Genomic DNA, 22947 nt, shown 5'->3' on the forward strand with positions numbered 1-22947 from the left:
GGTTTAAAACAACTTTAAATCAGACAAAGGGATGGACAAGGTTTTAGTCTGACTATTATATGTTGTCTTATTCTGTGGTGATTGTTTAGTCAACTGTCCATAATATACAATACTGGATTTTAATCATGTTATTTATGAGGGGCCAAAGCACTCATCTCCAGGTAAAGGTGATCAGATTTAATGTGAACTTTCACAGCCCCATGAAAACACAACCATTATATATACTGTAAACTGGCCAGGGCATAAAATCCATCTGTAAACATTATTCTCACAGGGTCAAGCGTACATGGTCCAAGGTAAGGTGCCTGATTTTTCTTTTTTAGGCATAATTCTCAAAGATTTTCTTTCCTTTTTATGCACTTCAAATACAGAGACAGTACTGGAACACTTCAGGATCCACTTGTGACCATGAATGTCCTTGATGGAGAAAAACAGGCAGAGTTCTTCACAGCGGTGAGGCACCACTATACAAAACCATGGAACTAATCTCCTGTACAGTTGGTAAATCAAGAGTTTAAAAACCTCCTGAGCAATGGCAGTCTAATCTGAGCAGAGACTCCCAAAAGGGCAGGGATAAGGTTGACACCCGAAGGCTGCCCCAGGTGTTCCCAGTCCTGTGCCTCTCACGTGGACTTGAGTACTCCTTTTCAGTTTCACTCCCTCCTGAGTGCCTATGTATTTCATAAGTAAATCTGTGGCATGCAGGTAACCAGTGATTGTCACGAAGGGCCCCCTTACAGCCAGGAAAGCCCTTCTGAGACTGGTGGCAGAACACCCAGGACCCAGGCCTGAAGGGCGATGTCTGGCAATAGTGTTTCGGGTGCCACCGGCACACATGATTTCCCTTGCACTGCATGCAAGGGTCTTCTCTATAGCATAGGTCTTGAACCCACCAAGAAGCTGCTGGCCTGATGGTGTAGTATTCAATAATGAACTTGAAATATCAGCAGGTATGTTTAAGAACCACTAGATTCCTGTGAGGAGTAACCTGAAGATTTTCACCATGATGTGGTGAGGCAGGCATGCCATGCATTGCTGAAGCTCCAGAGCTGGATTTTAAGCCTGGTCTCCAAGACGTCCTAAGACATCCACTTCTTTCAACTGGATGCCTCAACACTGGTAATGTACTTTCTATCACAGAGGCTACTGGGATGAAAGGCTCCACAGAAACAATTTTCTCCTCACATGCATTTGAGGTTGACTGGCCTCTGAGGCCTCTTGTGCTGTGTGTTCATTCAACTGGGAACACTCTTGCTGGTCCCATCCAGGTGGCAGAGAAAGCAACACCCCCAGCAGGGGCTCTCCAGTCTAAAGCAGAAGGCTGGTCTTTCTCTACTGTGCACACAGTGATGCTGATGATGCACACATGTTCCTTTCTGTGGTCAGGTCTTTGTGAGTTTGTGAGTGGTATGGACGCTCTACTCATATAACTGGTAGCAGAAGTTAAGAGCACTAGCTGTTTTTCTTGGGGTCCTGAGTTCAATTCTCAACAACCATGTGATGGCTCAAAACCATCTATAATGAGATCTGGTGCCCTCTTCTGGCATGTAGGCATGCATGCCTGCAGAACTCTGTGTATGTAATAAATAAACAACTGGTAGCAGCTGTAGGCAATTTACTGGCTTGGAGACAGGTGTGGGAAGAAAAGTGCGATTCATCAAATTTATCTGTCATTTCTATGTCATGTCTGTTGTAATTTTTCACAGCTATTTGATGTCCTGGCTCCAATTCTGTGCTGTCCATGTGGAAACTCCTACTAGCAATGAGAGACAGCCCTGAGATGTACCATCCTAGGCCTGGTCACCCACAGAATAATGGTCAGCTGTGGAAGTTTCTTCACCCGCAGACACAGCGTGCATGGGATAGATCTAGGTGCCAGGTGCATCAGTGCCTTTTTCAATTTTTGTCGTTGGCCTGAGCACCATTAGTGAGCAGCACCCTGTCTACATTTCAATAGAAGCTGTTATTCTGTCACAAGCTCCCTGGTTCCCTCTGGCCTTGGTGCTTCAGGCACTTGGACACTAACCTAGCTACCACATCAAGGACAAGGATTGGCTCACTCTGTGATCTACCAGCCTCAGGATTTTCTCTTCCTGTAGGTTCTTCACAAGTTCCTGGAGGAAAGAAGGGCTCAGGTGAACTTGGCACATCTTGGAACTGGCCAGAAATCTTCACAATGGGAGACAGATTTGTGCAGTTTTTCCCATAGATAGCTAGCAGAACAGTAGCCTTCTGCTCAGGGAAGGCAACCATCTGTATCACTGACAGAGGCCTCCTCCAGTATAGACACCATCCCCACTGTCACTCACATAATGTACAGAACAGTGCTCAATGCCACATGTAAATGTTTCAGGTGGTAGCACTGGCTTTTGATTTCTCTCATCCTTTCTAACTGTACCTTGGCTTTCTTACAATCTCCTGAGATTTTCCTTCTTTTAGTGGCTTTCCCATTGATATCCCAGGAACGTTTTATTTTCATATTGCTACACTTGTGGGCTGCAAAGAATGCATTTTTCTCCTTTATATTTCTAGGTTTGACGATGGCCCAGCTCCCAGGCAGTCCTTCTTCTTCACTCTGGTATACTGTTGCAGACAGTACATTTTTTTTTGGCTTTCACATTCAAGCTGTCCTCCACAGGACTCTTCCCACTCATACTGCACAGAACATTTGGAGAAAGCATCCTGAAAGGTTTTCTACATGTTGCTGTGACAAGGAAAGCTGAAGGAAAGACCATTAGTTTCATGTAGTTAGCTTTGTCCTTTTCATCACTGACAGTGTTTTGGTGGCTCATAGATGTTCTTAGTGTGTCTCTACTGACTTTGAGAGGGACTAAGGTGCATAACAGATGCCAATTAGAGGGTGGAGAAGCATCAAGGACCTTCAAAGTTATGGCTTTGGCAACTGCATGAAGAATAGTCCCTCTCAGCAGATGGCAACAAGACAGCTGGTCAGGTCTGTGCTTCTGCTTGGCCAAGGCCTGGACTAGGGCTGAGGCAGTCCCAGCCATTGAAGACTCGTTCACCAAGACTGAGGTGGACCAGGAGCTCTGGGCATTGAGGCAGAGAACTAGTGTGATTTTTATTACTGCATTTTTGAAACCAATATATCAACATCTGGTTTGAATGAAGTCTCTGTAATACTCAGTGAGTTTTTGGGTGCTCATTCAGTATTTCAATTCTGATTTCACCCTTGATTCTCGAACAGAGTGTACTGCTCACAAGTGTAGGTGCTGCCATAAAGCAATGACATGAATAAGATACTATTGTGGTGAGAAGGACATTTGTCTCTGTGAAGATCAGATAAAAGCCTAGGAAGGGGTCATAACCAAGCGCTTCTGTAAGTTGAATGTCAGATTGCTGCTCTATGCCTTCTTTCTGAAAATTGATGGGGTAGCTGGGCATGGTGGCTCATATCACTACTCATGAGACCCTGAGTAATAGGCAGATATCTGTGAGTTTGAGGACAGCCTGGTTTTCATAGAACATTCTGGGCCAGTCAGGGAACAATGAGACCCTGTTTCAAATACAGTTCTTTTCTGCTCAAAAGTGCCAGACACACACACATGACACATAAAAATGCATGTGGGCAAAACACTGATACAAATAAAAAATTTTTTTAAAGTGAGGCCCATATATTTATTGTTGCTGAAGGACTATGTTTAGCAGATGTGTCATGATGGGAAACATTGTTTGCCTTGAGCTTACATTATTTCCCTTTAGCCTGCAATGCTGCTATGATTTGGAATACTGTATTGCTAACTAGGTTTTTACCTTCAAGACCCATATTTAACTAATTTACATTAATGGTTAAATCCATTAAAATGGTGAATCTGTAAGCCAGTTTTCAACAAGTTCTGCCACAAATTGTGTTTGTCATTGTAACCAACTGGATAACATTTGCACACCATAACATCTTTGCACATCGGGGCCTCCACTTAATCATTTTCAGAAGAGTACTGATGTCACAGCACTGGTGTCAATACTTGGAATTTTTATGCAGGGCTAGGGATGGAACTCAGGGCCACATGCATGAAAGGCAAGCATTCTGTTACCTTAGGGACTTTTCCAGAACTTTTTCATATTTTTTCCCAATATCCTTTACTTTCTTCACATGTTTCTCAATCTTTTCCTTTATCTCCTTGTGATAAACTCTATATCTTTTTCTTTTTTGAAAATTATTTTTTTTAAAGATTTATTTATTTATTATGTACACAGAAGAGGGCTCCAGACCTCATTACAGATGGTTGTGAGCCACCATGTGGGTGCTAGGAATTGAACTCAGGACCTCCAGAAGAGCAGTCAGTGCTCTTAACCTCTGAGCCATCTCTCCAGCCCGAAAATTATTTTTAAATGTTTAGTTGGGGAAGCTGGAGAGGAGGGAGGGAAGGAGAGAGACAGAGACAGAGATAGAGAGAGAGATAGAGAGAGACAGAGAGAGAGAGAGAGAGAGAGAGCATACATGTGTATTCACGTGTATGGGTGGGGAGAACATGAGATAGTTGAAGGATGACTGCCGTGAGTGTTTCTCACCTTTCATCTTGTTGGGATTGGTGTCTGCTGTTGCTTCTGCTCCTCCTGCTCCAAGTACTCCAGACTGTGGTCTGTGGGCTTCAGTTCTCCAGCCTCTCCTCTGTCTCTCATCTCTCCTAGGTATATTGGAATTACAGATGTGTGCCACCACATCTGGCCTTTTACTTGTGTTTCAGGGAATCAGCTTCTGTGAACAGACTTTCATAGTGAGCACTTTTTTTAACAGAGCTATATGCCCAGCATTGAAATCCATTATTTTCTTTTTAATTTTTTATGATTATTTATTTAAGTTAATTAAGTGTGTGTGTGTGTGTGTGTGTGTGTGTGTGTGTGTGTGTGTGTATACATGAGCAGAGTTCAGAGAAATTTCATGCATTGGTTCTCTCTACCTTGTGAATCTTAAGGATTCACATTCAGGACATCATTAGGCTTTGTGATGACAAGTGCTAATTAGTCAGGCCCTAGTTGTTTGTCTCTCTTTTCGTATTCTGGTTCTCTTATTCTCTCCTTCATCAGCTCATACAGAGTAGCCTCTTACCCTCAATTTTACCTGGCTGTATTTTGTTTTGTTTGTTTGTTTGTTTGTTTGTTTGTTTGTTGAGTCAGGGCCTCTCTTATCTAGGTAACCCAAGCCTTGTCTACAGCTCACTGTTGTAGCTTAGCATTCCTCTGTCTCCTGTCCCTCCTGTCTCAGTCTCCCTGAGTGCTGAGATCACTGATGCAATCCACAATGTCAAGTGAGGGAGATCAGCCCCTTCTTATTCCCCCAGGGTACTCCTGAGCAGGGAGAAATGAGAAATTTGTAGATAGATGATATATATAGAGAAACAGGTAGAAAACACAGGATAGACTCTGGAGTGCCTGAGTTCAAATCCACCAGCTGCTTCTGTCTCTACTAAAGGGTTTTTGTTTTTTTTTTAAGGAATACCAAGGGGTGGAGCAAAAGAATTCTCCCCAGCACAGCCAAGTGCAGACCATCTGAGACACCTAGTGACCTTGCATATGGTCCAGCCATCCCCTAATGCAGCCCTGCTGTGTAAAGCAAGCTTAGATCTCACTAGGAAACCTTTGTGGGCTCCCACAGGTCCCTCCTCTTAATTTCTTAAAGAGCCCCTCATGCCCCATCAGATAAACTGAGGTCTGTCTTAGGTCATTCTCTATGATTATTTCTTCTATTATCTGTCATGGAGATATGCTTTCCATCAAACATACTCTGTCTTAGGCTAGAAGCTATCAAGAGAAAGTTGCCTATTATTAACCCTCAGCCTCTGATAGGAGGAAATACTGAGTTTAACTCAGCTCTGGCCCACGTTCCTTTTGAGCTTACAACCTCCACAGCAATCTTCATAGCTGCCACACCACATCCTCTACAGGAGTAGAGGATGGTAGAGATGGCATTTCCTTTTTGGAATGGGTCTTAAGATGTCTATAACAGCCTTAGCTGTGCCAAGACCATTTTAATGCAAACCACATCCAATAAACTACATCCATCTTAAAGATTCCCTTAGCTTTTTTTTTTAATCAAACTCTGGTTCATTAATCTTAACATAATTCTGGAATAAAAATCATCATACATATTTACATATTTACAACTCTTCTATTTTTTTTTTTTTGAATGCCAAATGCCATTTATTGAAGGTGGGAGGGGATTTTAAATACAGGCTTATAGCATAATAGGAGAACCCCAGAGGGCAAAAGTTCGCTTCTGATGTTTTACAATCTTGCATCTAAGCTGTTAATGCCCAATATGCTGGATACACAGACAAGGAGCTTCCCTTAAGCGTTCAGTAGGATGGAATCTCACAGGGAATTAGCATAGGGATGATATCAAGGTTAAGGTCAGCAAGCAAAGCAACTACCCAAAACAGGGGCCAGGACCCTGCAGGTCTCCCCCTTTTACTAAAAAAATGAGCTTCTGACTTAGGTTGCGTGGGATGTCAGCAGGTCACCTTACCTGTCATGGAGACACCTGTCCAGGCCACACAGACACTCTGTCTTTAGGTTGGTGAGTGCCCCCAGGAATTACCTGTCTCTGAAGATTCATTATCATATAGGCTCAATCGTGTGAGAGCTGCAGAGTTAACTGATTTACAACTCTCTTAATTGAACTATTATCACTATACATATTTACATTCTTGCAAGCTTACATTAAACATTTAGACTTACATTCAACATCTACATTTTTCACAAACTCACATTCAACCAAAACTTATTTATACTTCTTACAAGCTTATATTCTTAAGGAAATTATTAGCACATCTCTCTTAGAAGAACTATTGACCAAGCTCATATTTAAGAGGAAACTCTAAGGAACTATACAGACATCTAGAACTACCTTACACTAGCAAGTATCTAAAAGATTTCTCAAAACCTAGAAGAGACTTTAAAAAGATACAAGCTTATATTCTTAAGGAAACTGTAGGATTACATTAGCAAATATACTTCTTAGAACTCTTAGAAAGACTCTTAACGGAACTAACTTACACTAGGTAGAATCTCTTAGCAGACCTTAGCAAACATCTATAAGATATTTCTTAACACCTATAAGAAATTTGTTAGCTAAACTATTAACAAGACAATAAATACATGAATCATTTCTAAAGTACAGAGTTTATAGTCAGCTTTGATATCATTCTGAAAGTTCTTCTGACAGTTGGAAACAAGAGCCTGATTCTTCAGTGACTCTCCCTCAACCTTAGGATTTAGTGAGTGTTGTACTTTATGCATTCCAGATCTTTTTATAAAAATTCTACTGAGAGCTCTCTCAGTTTACAGCAAACCCAAAAAGGAAGAAAAGAGATGAGAAGAAATATCTCCTCAGGAGCATTCTGTTTCTGAATTGCTTATCTGGCAACTCAATAATTTCCCATCATAAGATAATTGTCTAAGTTGGAGTGGGGTTCCAGACCTTCAGCATGTTCCTCTGTGTACCAAAAACATTGCTGAAACTTCATCCCAAACCCCTCATAAGTCTGGAGGTCTCCTACTACCCCAGACCGAAAGATGGAACCTTAATATCAGGAAAATTGGTTTAGCTGCTTTTCACTCCAGTTCCTCTAGAGGAGTGTCATCGGATCTGACATTCCTCTGTTCCACACTCCTCACCAAACTCTCAGACAATTTCCCCCTGCTTAAGCTCCTTTAAGCTGTATTTTCCGTGAGTTCTTTTAGCAATGCTGATGTTTCTGATAGATTTTTATTAGCCCAATATTTCTTACCAAGGTTATTTGTTCACCAAAACTGCTACTGTTTAAAGGAATCAAGAACACAGATGTTCTTTCATAAAACATATTCTTCATCAGCTTACTCTGAGGAAGAACATTTTTATGATTTAATATTTTCACTCCATTAGCTTCTCACCCCCTGATGTTATTATTAGCAGCTGTGATACACTCTAACCATGAGTTATTTAACTCAGACTGTTCTCACAAACAGTGCATTCACTAAGCAAGCATTCTGATTTAGCATTGTTTTCTTATAGAGAACTTTCAAGTGAAATGACCATTTGGTGATACAACTAGATTTTTTTGAAGTTTGATCCCCATCTATAAAGCAGTCCTTTCTTTTTGAATTCCTGTTTCCTTGTCTCCCTAATAGATTTACAAAGGAATCATTCATTGCAGGCTGTTCGTTCAAGGAGCAAAGAACCTTTTTATTTGCCCATAAGTTTCTTCATATCTACAGTAATGTTCAGTACATGGACTACTTTCCCTTGCTTTTTTTAAAGGATTTTTAAAGTGGCTTATTGACAAATGGTATTAGCATTTTAAATGTCTCCTGAGAGACAAGCTTTTTTTGATCACCTGTTTGGTTATTTTTTTGGAGGGGAGGTAAAGCCAAGCTTTTTAGCAGCTCTTGGAAAAAAACAAAAACAAAAAAAAACAAACAGTTTTAAGCTAAGAGTTTGAAAGTTTTTATCCCACTTTGTCTGCCTTTTCTGCATAGCAGTTTGCCTATGCTATCTTTCTTCTATGCACTACATTTCCCAAGATGCATTTCTCTATGGCACCATTATGTTTTGGACTTCATTTCCCATAGTTCTATTTAGGTCTGCCTTTTCCATTTCCCTTTACATGACCAAAGCCAAGTTTCTGCTTTCAGCACAGGAGGCCAGAGCAAAGCCTCCTGGTTCTTTACCACGGGAGCTTGAGAGATCTTCTCTCCCTGAGCTGGCATTGCTAGGCATTACCCCTTCCTGACACTGCTCCTGGAGCTGAGTATACCTGCCCGATTGCAGGTGTACTCCCGCAGCTCTCTCAATGCCTGAAGCAAAATTCCCTTGGGGCTTGCTTTTTTGAGTTATGAGGCCAGTGAAAGAAAGTGGAAGCACTCAAAACAAAGCTTTCTCTCGGTCTTTTAGAGAGACTGTTTTTCCCAACAGAAAGGAAAGCTTTTCTTCAGGATAGTTGTCATGGCTCCACTCCTCCTACAAAGCCCCTGACACCTCAGACGCCTGCAGCTGAGAGGCTCAGATTTGATTCTCCTTGCCAGTAGCCCTTCCCCAGGTCCCATAAGGCCCCAGCTGTGGCTTCAAGCTGGGTGAAGCTGTCCCTTTCTTCCTACACTCACTGGCTAGGCACTAACCATAGGGAACTTTTGGCTGCTGTTTTTACTACTAGTGAGGATTTGCCATATTCAAGAGGTTTGTTGTTTCTTAAAGCCATTACAGATAATTCTCCCATACTGACATCTCCAGGTGAATCTAATTTTGCTCTTACAGAAAGAGAAATCTCTGAGAAGCAAAGATCTAAGAGTCTTTTTAGTTTTTTAGAGAGAGAGTGATTGCTAAGTTTTCCCCAAAACTTCTGTTTTCTAAACGTTTTGGCTTCATGGCCAGGAGGAAATTAATTCTTCACTCGTATTTACCTCAGGGGAAAATCTCTTTCCTCTGCTGCTTGGACTTAGCACTTTAGCTGTCTCCAGACCAAAAGTGTCCATAGGAATCTTTTTTTCTGCCCATTTTTTTTTTCTTTTCCTCTGATCTTTCCCCAGAATTTTGCATTCATAATCCCATAATTAGAAAATTAAGGTTATGGTTCCTCTGTCTTGTTCCCTACTTTAAGCTATACTTTTCTAAGTCTTTTCCTTATTTTTCATAGATAGAAATTTGAGACAGAAAGAAAGAAATCTTGATAGAAAGATTCTATGCTGCAGCCTTATGTTCAGACATACTTCCAGTCCCTTATTTCATCCTCCTGAGAACAACCCGCACCCCCTTTACTTCTACTACAAAACCGGAGTTGTCCAAACCCACCAGCCCCTTCTGTCTCTACTAAAGGGTTTTTTAAAGGAATGCCAAGGGGTGGAGCAAAAGACCTCCCCTCAGCACAGTCAAGTGCAGACCATCCCAAACACCTGGTAACCTTATACATGGTCCAGCCATCCCCTAATGCAGTCCTGCTGTGTAAAGCAAGCTCAGATCTCATTAGGAAACCTTTGTGGGGTCCCATAAACAAGCTCACAATTCTTTTTTTTTTAATGTTTAAGTGTGTGTATATATGCATGTAGATGTGTGGGTTTGTGCATACAAATGTAGTTCCTAATGAGGCCAGGAGAGGAAATGGGGATCCTCCAGAGCTGGAAGTACAGGTAGTTGTGAGTGCCTGATATGGGTGTTGGGAACTTGGGTCCTCTGCAAAAGCAGAAAGTGCTCTTAACCACTGAGCCATATCTCTAGCCTCATATTTATTTTTATTAGTTTTACTATTACTTCTATGATAAATTGCAGGCTCTGGGAGAGAGAGAGAGAGAGAGAGAGAGAGAGAGAGAGAGAGAGAGAGAATATCAAATCTAAGAAATCAGAGTTTATGCTATTGTGAACTCATAGTTGGCTCAAACCTAATATGTTAAACTTTACTAATGAAAGTGTTCTTGAGCAAGGAATAATAATTGTGGCACAATTCCTGCCACTGGAGGAGTATGTGAGCATTGGCTCATAGTATCCTAATGATACCCTAGCCCTCACTAACAATGTACCTCCAAAGCTGCAAAAGGGCCCAAGGGCAGCCAGATCTGCCAATGATCATTCTACCCCAACACAATTCTAAAACTAAGCTCTTTTATACCTTGGGACACATAGATATGTGTTTCATCACTTTCTCCAGATTCTAGGCATATACACTGAAGCCATCTGACCTCCATTTGTTTGTGTCCTACCCTTCTGAAGTCATTTTTCCTTTCCCTACCCATCTTCAGGAGCTTTCCCATAAGCTGCTTACATTGTAATTATTGTTCCAGGCTGCATATAGTAGAATATTATGTCATTTGGTCACTGGAACAGCCAAGAGGATCATAGGATGGTATTATTTCCCTTTTAAGAGAAGAGCTGTCCATTTTTCTGGATTCATCTTAATGTGACTGCAGACATCTTAGATACAAAACATCATGATTGCCCCAGAGTAATGCTGATCAGCAGCACTTACCATAGTTTCTTAGCACACTAATATGTGATATTACAATAATATGCTATGACTGTGGCTGGCAGCACCAAGGATGTGGCAGAAGGCTTTACTAGTACCAAGAGAAGCCAGCTACAGTGCAGTTGGTATGTCATTTTTGGGGGGTGGGGATACAGTCTCTCTATATAACATTGGATATCCTAAAATTTTCTGTGAGGCTGGAGAGATGGCTCAGAGGTTAAGAGCACTGACTGCTCTTCCAAAGGTCCTGAGTTCAATTCCCAGCACCCACATGGTGGCTCACAACCATCTGTAATGAGATCTGGCGCCCTTTTCTGTACATAATAAATAAATAAATAAATAAATAAATAAATAAATAAATAAATCTAAAAAAATTTTTTTTCTGTGTAGACCAGGCTGGCCTCAAACTTATAAAGATCCATTCACCTCTGCCTCCTCAGTACCCAGACTAGAGATGTGCACAGTGTGATAGATTTGGTAGGATTAACAGTGTGCACTGCTCAGTCCCCCCAGTGCTGACCAAAGGGTTAATGACCTAACAAAATGAATGTCAAACAAGCTGAGAAACACCCTCCTAAGTCAGCATTTCAATAAGAACACCTGTTCGACAAGAAAGTCAGCACAGTGGTGAGCATACCCGCTGGCATTATTTACCTTGAAGCTATAAAGAACAAATCTAAGATAAACTTTCTTCCCCAAATGTTCCTTCTGTCTTATAAAGATCCTACCCCCAATGCCTGGGTACACTCTCCCCTTCCACAGAGGGCCTGTTAAACTTCATCTACTTCTATAGAGGCCAGGCTCATTCTTTTATTTTCTTAAACAACTCAGACCTAATACTAACAACTAAACATCTCTTCTTTCTGGCCCAAATAATAGGGCTCCCCCTGGTCTTGCTGATGCTCAGGATCCTACTTCTGTCAGTAAGTTCCCAATATGTTATACTTCCTGCTATATTATTCCCCTGGCATCTTGAATTCCCACATTGAATATCTAATTCCTGCTGTGTTTTCTCCACAAAATAAGTAGGTTCCAATGAGAATAGAGAGAGAAAGTATATTTGTGAATACCACTAAGCATCATGAAGCAATTTCTTTCCTTTTTTGTTAAAACTGTATTATCAGGAAAAAAAAAGTTAGGTACAATGCAAAGAATTAAGGTAAGAGACTGTCCAGGAGTGCAGGAGGGTGAGGATCACGTTTAACTAAGATGCTGTGTAGTGGGTAGCCATCCCAGCATTGGCCTGGAAGTTCCAACCCCCACTGAGTCTTCAGTAATGGTCATGCCCACAAGGCAGGGCTGAGGGAGGAAGCGGAAGACCCAGGATTGAGAGGAGAGCTCTCTCTTGGTTCTGGGACCCTGGACGCTGGAGGTGGACCGAGCAGAGTTCTCCAGAGAACACTGCTGGACTGTGCCATACCTTTGCCAGACCCTACAACCTACCCCTTCATTTGTAAGTTACGCCACAAAATAAACCTCCCTTTTAACTACATGGAGTGGCCTTAATAATTTCACCAATAATGCTGAGTTGAAAGGAAGAGCCAGGTAAGTTCAAAGAAACCAAAGGTTCTCTTAAGGCTTAAAAGGATGATGGGAAGGTGCCATTATTCTACTTGCTATCTCTAGAATAGACACTTCTGACTCATTGGTACTATGGTGACTCTGCTGATGGACAGGACTCCCTCCAGAGTCTGAATTCTAAAGACCAATAGGAGGCATAGCTTTGTGCTCTTATGAAATGTGCTTGTGGTCATTAAGAATATAGAATTTTAACATTATAGAATTCTAGAAAATTGCACTACACTACTAAATTTAAAATATTATGAAAAACATTTTATTTTCATTCTCATTATTTTATTCCACCTTTCCCTTCAATTTCACTCTCATCTCATCCATATCTATTCATCTTAAAATTAGGATGGTAACTCGATGCAGTGGAACACTCCTGTAAACTCGGAGGGCTGAGGCAGACCAACAAAATATTTGAGGCCAATATGGACTATGACACTGTGTCAAAAAGGGAGGGGGAGGTCAGAAGGAAGATAAAAGATGGAAGCAAAAACCTCCACTTTTATTTAAGTGAGTGTGTAAGTGCCTGCATGGGTTTATGTGCAGATGCCTTTGGAGAACAGAATGCATCAGATTCCCTGGAACTGAAGCTACAAATAGCTGTGAACTACCTGATTTATGTGCTAGAAATCAAACCCAAGTCTTCTACAAAAGCAGCAAGTGCTTTTAACCATGGAGCTATTTCATTAGCCTCAAAAAAAGAATCTTGATGGTGCCTGGCTGTTGGCTTCTAGACTATTCTGTTCCTTCTAATGACAGCCATTGTATGTCAGCAGAAACCTAACCTTCTAGATACACACAAGTTCCTCTGTGTCCTGTATGATAAAGTAATAAATGCATTCCTATGAAACAATATTTCCCTAAGTGATCACTGCAACATTTACATTGTCTAAATGCAACACTTTCCCCTTACTTGTGCTCTTTTTATTTCTAAATTGAGCTCAAGATAAATTGAGATGAGTGAGATTAGCTGGAAGGACTTCCATGGAATATGGAGGCATTTCTCTTTATTTACCTCTACCTAATTATGATACCTACGAAAGCTGAACAAAGCTGGGTGGTGGTGGTGCACGCCTTTAATTCCAGCACTTGGGAGGCTGAGCCAGGCGGATCTCTGAGAGATCAAAACCAGCCTAGGCTACCAAGTGAGTTCCAGGAAGACCAAAAAATAGCCAAACAATAGTATCACAGGAGACTCAGTTGTGAAACTCAGGAGTAGGAGCCATCTGGTGTGCAAGGTGACTGCTAATTGAGAAAGCTATGGGGTTAAATATAGCATCAATGTGATGACTGCTGAAATTGGCACCAGGGCCAATAAGCTGACTACTGACCAACCTTTGAGCTTCCACTTTCTCAGTCTGCAAGAGTAGACACACTAAATGTACCTCCCCATGGGTGGCCTTTCCTCTTGTAGGAGGGAATGAAGGGTAGGTTGGGAGAAGAAAGAGGAATCTTTGGTATGTAAAATGAATTAAAAAATTCATAATAAAAAAGTAGACACAAATGGCTCAAAGAAACTAAGGAAAGCCAAAGTTTGATCCAATTAATAAGAGGAGTTTTAACCTCAATGTTCCTACCCCACTTCTGGTTATCATTTTCCCTCTGTAAACTTCTTTCTCTCAACATTCCCATTCCCATTTGCTTTGGTTCTTACATGTCTCGGTTCAGAGATATAGGATGTTGGAGAACTCAGTGGTAGAATGTAAGTAGAAGGATATGAAAAGCCAGGTAGGAGAAGTATGTTCTTTTGTAAGTTCTTCTCCCTCTCCCTCCCCCAATGCCATTTATTGAAGGAGGGAGGAGGTCCTGGAAGGCAGAAGTTTGCTACCAATGTTTTACAATCTTGCATTACTTCCTCTTTCTGCTCAGCTCTATCACTTTCTGTCTGTCTGTACAGACCTCCAGACATCCACGGTTAGTGCTGGGATTAAAGGCATGTACATCTGGCTCTTTCCAGGATGGCCTTGAACTCACAGGGATCCAGATGAATCTCTGCCTCCCAAATGCTAGGATTAAAGGTGTGTACTACCACTGCCTGACCTCTATATTTAATACAGTGGCTGGCTTTTTCCTCTGATCCCCAGTCAAGTTTTATTTGTTAGAGCATTAATAAGATATTGCCACAAAGGGGTTACTTCCAAATCAGCCAATGTTTGGTGTTTGTATTCAGGTGCACACAAAATGAGAGTTTGTCTTAGACAAGTGGATGAGTTGGCCATTTGCCCTCCCTCTACTCCTCCCCTCTTTTTCTCCCTCCATCTTTCTGTCACTCCACAATTTTAGTTGTTTAGGGGATCCTCACTCATGCTAGGCATGTGCTTTATATACTTTAACTTGTATGCATGTATGTATGTATGTATGTATGTATGTATGTATGTATGTATGTTTTCTCCCCCTCAGGCTGTACTAAAACCTACTATGTAGCTCAGGTAGGCCTGAAACTTGTCATCTTGTGTCAGCCTCTCAAGTAGCTGGGATTGTAGTTTTATACCATCAGGCCCAGTTTGATTATAGTTGTTAAGGGATATGTTTTCTGCCTTATTAGATATATTCTTTTGGTGTGTCCAAATCAACTACTATTTGGAAGGAGGTATACATACTAAACATTTTGTAAGAACAAGTTTGACACCATCTCTTCTCCTCTTGTGCCATCTTTACAAAGGATATTTGTCCTCAGTCCCATAAGACAGGGACAGCATAAGGACTAGGAATAATCTAGCTAAGGGCCTGTTGAATGAAGAAAGAGCTTAACATTAGATGTTTTGAATCTTTTGCCCTTTGTGTTCACTCCTCTGTGGAGTCTCACTGCTTAGTTCTGTGTGAGTGGTGTTATTGTACACCTTAGCTTGGTGTGGAGAGTGTTATGTTATACCTTAGCTTGGTGTGGAGAGTGTTATGTTATACCTTAGCTTGGTGTGGAGAGTGTTATGGTATACCTTAGCTTGGTGTGGAGAGTGTTATGTTATACCTTAGCTTGGTGTGGAGAGTGTTATGTTATACCTTATACCTTAGCTTGGTGTGGAGAGTGTTATGTTATACCTTATACCTTAGCTTGGTGTGGAGAGTGTTATGGTATACCTTAGCTTGGTGTGGAGAGTGTTATGTTATACCTTAGCTTGGTGTGGAGAGTGTTATGGTATACCTTAGCTTGGTGTGGAGAGTGTTATGTTATACCTTAGCTTGGTGTGGAGAGTGTTATGGTATACCTTAGCTTGGTGTGGAGAGTGTTATGGTATACCTTAGCTTGGTGTGGAGAGTGTTATGTTATACCTTAGCTTGGTGTGGAGAGTGTTATGTTATACCTTAGCTTGGTGTGGAGAGTGTTATGTTATACCTTAGCTTGGTGTGGAGAGTGTTATGTTATACCTTAGCTTGGTGTGGAGAGTGTTATGTTATACCTTAGCTCGGTATAGAGAGTGTTACGGTACACCCATCATTAGATATCCTCTAAAGTGGATGTTGTGACTCTGTGGAGCCTTTTCCAATTGGAATGACTGAAAGCTGTGGGGATTAGTGAAATGACAATTTCAGATTCTTGTTTAGTTTGCCTTTCTGATTTTAGCATTCATCTCAATTTCACAGTCATTTGATCTTTGACAAAGTATAGAATGTTTTCACAAGCCTGACTACCTGGGGACCCTCTTCCACTGTGCAATTCATAGAATGTCTGTGCCAAATGCTACTTACTGTATGCATTTGTTGTCTTTACTGCTTCATGGCTGGGGCAGGGCTGAATGTCACAATCATCTTTTCAGCTGGTGTGGGAGTCCACAGTGACTCAGCTTGAAGCTAAAGTCCACTCTGACCCAAAAGAGTTCAAAGCCTGCTTGCTCTAGTCTCTTAAGAAGCTGTGAGAAATCTCTGATAAGGCTTCTGGGGAAAGTACAGGGGCTGTGAGAAAGTCCCAATTAGCTTGTGGGAGAACTGATTATTTAGAAAATGCTAAATTCTAGGTGGGCTGCTGATGTTAGCAGGTGGCCCATGTTTGAGAGAACGAAACTGCCTGCTCCTTGATTCAAGGACAGGCTGGACTGCCTGTGCTGTGCTTTGTTCTACTTTAGCCTTTCAGTTTGTGTACAAGCTGGCTGTGAAGTTAACTCAGGGCTTTTCTGGTATTGACCAGAAGCCCTCCCAGGACTGATTTTCTGTCTCCATCTATTCTTCTGTCCCTGTTTTTTCCTCAGCCTCATACTCTACTCCTACCCTAGTCAGCTTGTTGACTTGCACACGAATCAACACTATAGGAAAAGGTGACTGGATTCTCTTTCCTCTCTTCCAGAAGTTCTCAACACTGAATGTTGCTGTTCACTCTCTTTCTGTTTTAGGAAAGAGTCTCACCACTGGCCCAGGCTGGCCTTGAATTCATGATTTTTCTCTTCAGTTTCCTGAATGCTGAAATTAAAGATGATACTACTTAAAGCTCTGTTGTTTTTCTGATGTCCCTTTCCACCCCCTCCCCTCTCCTCCCTTCCTCTGCCCATCCCCCCTTCCTTTTTGACAGGAACTCACTATATCCCTAGCTGACCTGGAACTCCTTATGTAGACCAAGTTGGCCCCAAACTCACAGATCTGCTAGCCTCAGTCTTTTGAATGGTGAGATTAAAGGCACAAATTGCTGTTGTTTTTAACAATATGTTACTATTGAGGAAGCTCAGTATAGTTTGACTTTTCATGAACATCATTCAGTGGAAGGAAAGGAGGTAACTGGATAGAAGAAAGAAGCATGATCTAACTGAACATGGACGGGTGTCAGAATTTCTATACACTCAAAATTTCACGTGAGAGACGACTCAGAGGTTAAAAGCACTGGCTGCTCTTCCATAGGATTCAAGTTTGATTCCCAGCACCCACGTGATGGGTCACAACTATCTGTAACTAGAACTCCAAGCGATGCAGCCCCCTCTTCTGGCTTCTGAGGAACCGGGCATGTACATAATATACATATTTACATGCAGACTAAACACTCACACATATGAAATGAATAAATGTTATTTTTGAATCTAATTGTATTTTTAATTTAGGAGGTGTGCTGGATAATTACATCTCAACTTACAAGACACAAGCTAAAGTTTAAGATGGGGTTGGGGATTTAGCTCAGTGGTAGAGTGTTTGCCTAGCAAGCACAAGGCCCTGGGTTTGGTCCTCAGCTCTGAAAAAAAAAAAAAGAAAAAAGAAAAGAAAACGTATTCAGGGAACCCATAGAGACAGCTGACCTGAGCTTATGGGAGCTCATGGACTCTGGACCAACAGTTAGTGAGCCTGCATGGGACCGACCTAGGCTCCTGCATGAGTGTAACAGTTGTGTAGCTTGGTATGTTTGTAAGGCTCCTAGCAGTGAGATCAGGGCCTGTCCCTGGCACTTAGCTGGCTTTTGGGAACCTATTCTCCATGCTGGATTGCCTTGCCCACCCTTTATACAGGAGGAGTGCTGAGGACTGGATCTCAGCTGGACCACCAGACTGAGGGAGAACGGGGTGAAGGTACTCAGGATAAGTGGGATTCGGCAAGTGACAGACAGACACAGACACGAGAGTATGTTGTGAAGCTGCTGCAATTTTACTCAGACCAAGCAGTGAATTTTATACAGTTACTTGAGGAAACAGGGCAATCGGCCAGTAGGGTGATAGACATAGAATCAACAATATAGTCACACAATGTTCTCAGAATGATTAACAAACCTCATGAGTACAGCCTTTACTTTTTCTTTTGTGGTTCTCATCCAGACAGAGAACATTACGGCCCTAGCTGTAGTTTTCCTTCTACACCTTTGTTCTGTATCAAAATTAAACCCTTTCCATCATTGTTCTAACCATGGTTTCATTTGTGTGAAAATATTTTAACCTTTGCCTGTGGGTGAGAAGGCACCAGGGGGGTCGGTACCTAGCTAATCTTTCCATGAACTGTAACTTATGCCATTCTGTTTTCATACCATTATGATTCACCCATCAGTTCCCATGTTTATCATAAGCTCCCGTAAAAGGCAATGGCTCTAAATAATTATTATATCTAGGAATAAAGTTAGGGGGTTGCCACCATTGACCCTTGATGAGAAACTCTATTTGTCCCTGGATAATTCTTGTAGGAATGACTAATTCCTGTAACTGCTTCCTCGAAGCTGCTGTCAGCTATGCGTGTTAATTGCCTATGAGTGCCTGTACCTTTACTTTCATTCTCTCCTCGCTAGAATCTTTGTCCTTCTGAATCATAAGTTCTTTCTGCTCTAAATCATTCATGAATTCCCCCAAACTTCAGGGACCCTCTTGAACTGTTTGCCTAAGAGCTTGAATCATAGGTGGGGGTATTGAAGCCACTTTTGAGGAATCATTACTCTCTTTATGGGGCACATCAGGAACATTAAGAGTTAACTTCCTGGAATCAATACACAAGGAAACAGCAATAATTACAGCTGTAAAGAGAAGAAGGCAGAGTGCCAGTCAGCCTCTGCAAGCAGATCTGCGTGGTTCCGTGTAGCCTGGCACCTTGATTCGGGCAGATTGATGAGGGGTCGCTGGGGGCATAGACCCGAGGGCCGGGGGCATAGACCCAAGGGCCGCGAGCCCCCCTTTCCCACGTAGCTACCTCATCCAAGGCATTTGTCACACGGGCGACACCGTTGTGGGCGTGGCAGAGGAGGAGCTTGGTCCTACCTCAACTTGATGTGCCATGCTATGTTCAAACCCATGGGAAGTCTGATCCTTTCTGAATGGAGATGGCAGAGAAGTGGATAGATTGGGGAGGGGAGTAGATGGGAGTTGGAGGGATGGGAATGGAAGGAGAGAAGGGAGGGGAAATTGTGATCGGTATATAAAATAGAGGAAAAAAAAGTTAAAAAAAAAAAAAGAAATGTATCCAGAAGACTGGGCTGTAGGACATTTCCCTAGTGATTTATGGGGAAGGGCCCAACGCACTGTGGGTGGTGCCAACCCCAGGGCTGGTGTATAGCTGAAGTTACCTTGTTCCTGCCCAGCTCCTGTGGCCCTGCAGCTGGCCGCTTGGACTCAAGTAAACACACAGATGCTTATATTAATTAAAACTGTTTGGCTGTGGCAGGCTTCTAGCTATCTAGTTCTTATGTCTTAAATTATCCCATTTCTATTAAACTATAAGTTGCCACATGGCTTGTGGCTTACTGGTACTTTACATCTTACTTCTCATGGCAGCAGCAGCTGGCAGTGTCTCTTGACTCAGCTTCCCTGTTCCCAGAATTCTCCTCAGCTTGTTCCGCCTATACTATACTTCCTACTTGGCTACTGGCCAATCAGTGTTTTATTTAGCAACCAAATCAGAGCAACACATTCCCTGCATACAGAGCAATCAATATCCACAGACAGCACTGGTGGTCCTGGGTTCTGTAAGAAAGGCTAAGAAATCCATGTGGAGCAAGCTAGTAAACAATACCCCTCTACATTAACTCCTGCCTCCAGGTCCCTGCCCTGTTTGAGTTTCTGTCCTAACTTCCTTTAATGATGAATGGCATTGTGGACGTATAAGCTGAAACAAACCCTTTTCTTCCCAAGTTGCTTGGGTCATGGTGTTTTGTTGCAGTAATAAAAACTCTAACCAAGACAGGAGGCTAGAGAGATGGTTGGGCACCTAAGCCACTCCTCTGAGACCCTGACTTCAGTTCTTAGCACTCATATCAGGCAGTTTATAACTGCTGCGACTCCAGGTCCAGGAGATCTGATACCCCCTGACCTCCCGGGGGTACCACAAACACATCCTTCTCTCTTTCTCTCTCATACACATATACACTAAAAATAAATCTTAAACATTTTTTATTTAGTTAACACTGTGTCATAGATTTTCATATATTACACAATTGGATCTCCAGAGGAACACTGTAGGATCTATATGGATATATTTCCTAACAAGTAGGAAGATGAAGTGTAGTCATACTTTTTTGTTGGGACTGCCAGCCCACAAATAATGACAAATAATGGAGACTTATTATTAATTATGAAAGCTTGGCCACAAGCAAGCCTGTACAGTGGGTTTTTGTTTGTTTGTTTGTTTTTTGCTTTTTAATTAGTGATTACTGGGAGAGAGCCCAGCCTATTGTGGGTGGTGCCATCCCTGGGCTTCTATAAGAAAGCAGGCTGAGCAAACCATGAAGAGCAAGCCAATGAACAACACCTCTCCATGGCCTCTGCATCAGTTCCTGCCTCCAGGATCCTGTCCTGCTTGAGTTCCTGCCTTCACTGCTTTTGAGGATAAATTATCATATGGAACTGTGAGTGAAATAAATCCTTTCCTCTCCAAGTTGCTTTTGGTCATGATAGTCCATCACAGCAGTTGTAACCCCAACTAAGACCGGGCCTCCAAAACAGTCCTTGGAATTTCTGGCAAGCATGAGACTGTCAATAGTACCAAAGACACTTCTGGTTTTGGGTTTTTTTTTTTTTTTTTTTTTTTGGAAATTTTTTTTCCCCAGAGCTGAGGACCAAACCCAGGGCCTTGTGCTTGCTAGGCAAGCGCTCTACTACTGAGCTAAATCCCCAACCCCCATTTCTGGTTTTTAAACAAATAAATGAGTTACTTTTTATCTTTAACTGCTTAGCCAATTTCTACCTCTTGTTTTTACATCCCTCCTGTCCTCTGAAGAAGTACTCCTAATTGCAATTATGGTATGGGCTGAAAACTGATATGGATTTTCACAGCTGAATTTGAAGTGTTGGATATGGATGTGACAGTTCTGGGGTACCCCTCTAGAGGGACTATTGAAAAAAAATCTTATCTTTCAGATGTGTAGAGGAAGTGAAGTCCTTTACTGGTCAGGAAAGCAGGAGAGTAGAGGCTAAAGACAAGAGTTAGTAGCCTAGGCAATGTGGAGGACCAGACCCCACCATTATTTACCCCAGGAATTCTTGAGGAATGAGAGACAAAAGACTTAGTTAGAATAGAGAGGGGAGAGCAAACAGAAACACAGGATAGACCCAGGTGGGCCTGGATCCTTACCCACTGGCCCAGAACTTTATTCCAAAGGTCTATTTATAACAATGCCAAGGGGAGGGGCAAATGACCTCCCCCTTGCTAGTTACAGTCACCTGGTGCCCAGGCCCGTGGTCCAATCAACCTCTTATGCAATCCTGCTGGCTACAACAGGCCCTTCTTCTTTATATTTTAAAAGAAAAAACTCTTGATGCAACTGCATCAAACTTAACATAGTAATTCTAACATAAACAGAACTATACAAAGTTATAATTCCTACTCTCAACCTACAAACCTACATTCAAGACCAATTTCTTAATAGAACTATACAAAATATAACATTACTTCACTCAAGTAACACAAAAATATTTTTTAAGTTAAATATACTGAGAAATATAACTCTCCCTTTTCTTTATATTTTAAATTAAATCTCAAGCCTAGTTAGAAAACCTAAATTTCTCTATAAGCAGTTTCATTTTTCCATAAACAGTTTATAAGTAATCACTGTTGATAGTCTATATGCATAAGTAAATTCAAATTTGTCCCATTGTAATGAAATTATTATTGTCCATTTCATTTCTTAAGTTCAAAAGTTCAAAAAGGCTTCTGGTACCATTCCTGAAAGTTCTTCTGAGCATTCATAGTCAGGGCCTGGTTTGTCAGCTGTCCTTAAGTCTGTATATAACTGTCAGACTCGTAATAACTCTGAAGCAAACAGTTCCAAATACGAAAAGTCCTATAACAAAGATTTTTCAGTTCAAGCAAGTCTCTCTGAAACTTTTGTTTTCAGCTACTGCTGTGCCTTTCAGTTTGTAGCCTTCCATAACCCGGCCACTCACCGACCAGGCTAGAGAGCTTCACCTCACAGCCATATGGGCTCAAGGCTCCTTCAGCTGTCATGAGCTGAACTGTGGCTTTTCCACAGCAACCCCGGCCTTGGGAGGAAAACCTATTCTGCATCGTTGATGGTCCAAATGCTCAGCAAACCGGGTCCTGCAATCCTCCATACGATGTCCTGTTGTATGATGAATGTAGCCTCAGGGCAACTCCATGATTGTAGTCAAATCCTGCTGCTGGGAGCTCAGGCTGAATTCAGTCTCAGCAGTTCCCACAAAGTCTCAAGCTGTCTGTTCAGCCTGGAGTACGGTTCTCATCTCCACAGCTTCCTGCTTTGTAGCACTGACACCATTCTGCTTTTGGCCTCTGGAAGCAGTCTGGACTCCGTCGTCTCCATTGTTCACCACAGCTCTTCTCACTGTTTTCTTTTCCCAAGGTGATGCAAACCGCTGGGCCTTCTCCGCTGTTTGCCTTTTTTCACGGCGCAGAGTCTCAAAGGTTCCAGAAACTTACTGTTCACCTTTCCCGCAGCGCAGCATCTCTGCAGGGCTTTCCAAACTGCTGCTTGCTCTCTCTCGTAGTTTAGCTTCATAGCCGAAAGCCTGTGGACCCTCGCCAAGAGTGCTGGCTCTTCTTTCACTGGCTCTTGGTGTCTGCTGTTTGG

The 22947-nt window shown here is 42.0% G+C and overlaps 1 pseudogene; it reads right to left on the reverse strand.

The window, feature by feature from the left end:
- Window positions 1–514: 514 nt before the first annotated feature.
- Window positions 515–22406, reverse strand: LOC118577402 (annotated as a pseudogene).
- Window positions 22407–22947: the final 541 nt, after the last annotated feature.

This window comes from Onychomys torridus, chromosome 2 (assembly GCF_903995425.1).
Source record: "Onychomys torridus chromosome 2, mOncTor1.1, whole genome shotgun sequence".
NCBI classification, from domain to species: domain Eukaryota; kingdom Metazoa; phylum Chordata; class Mammalia; order Rodentia; family Cricetidae; genus Onychomys; species Onychomys torridus.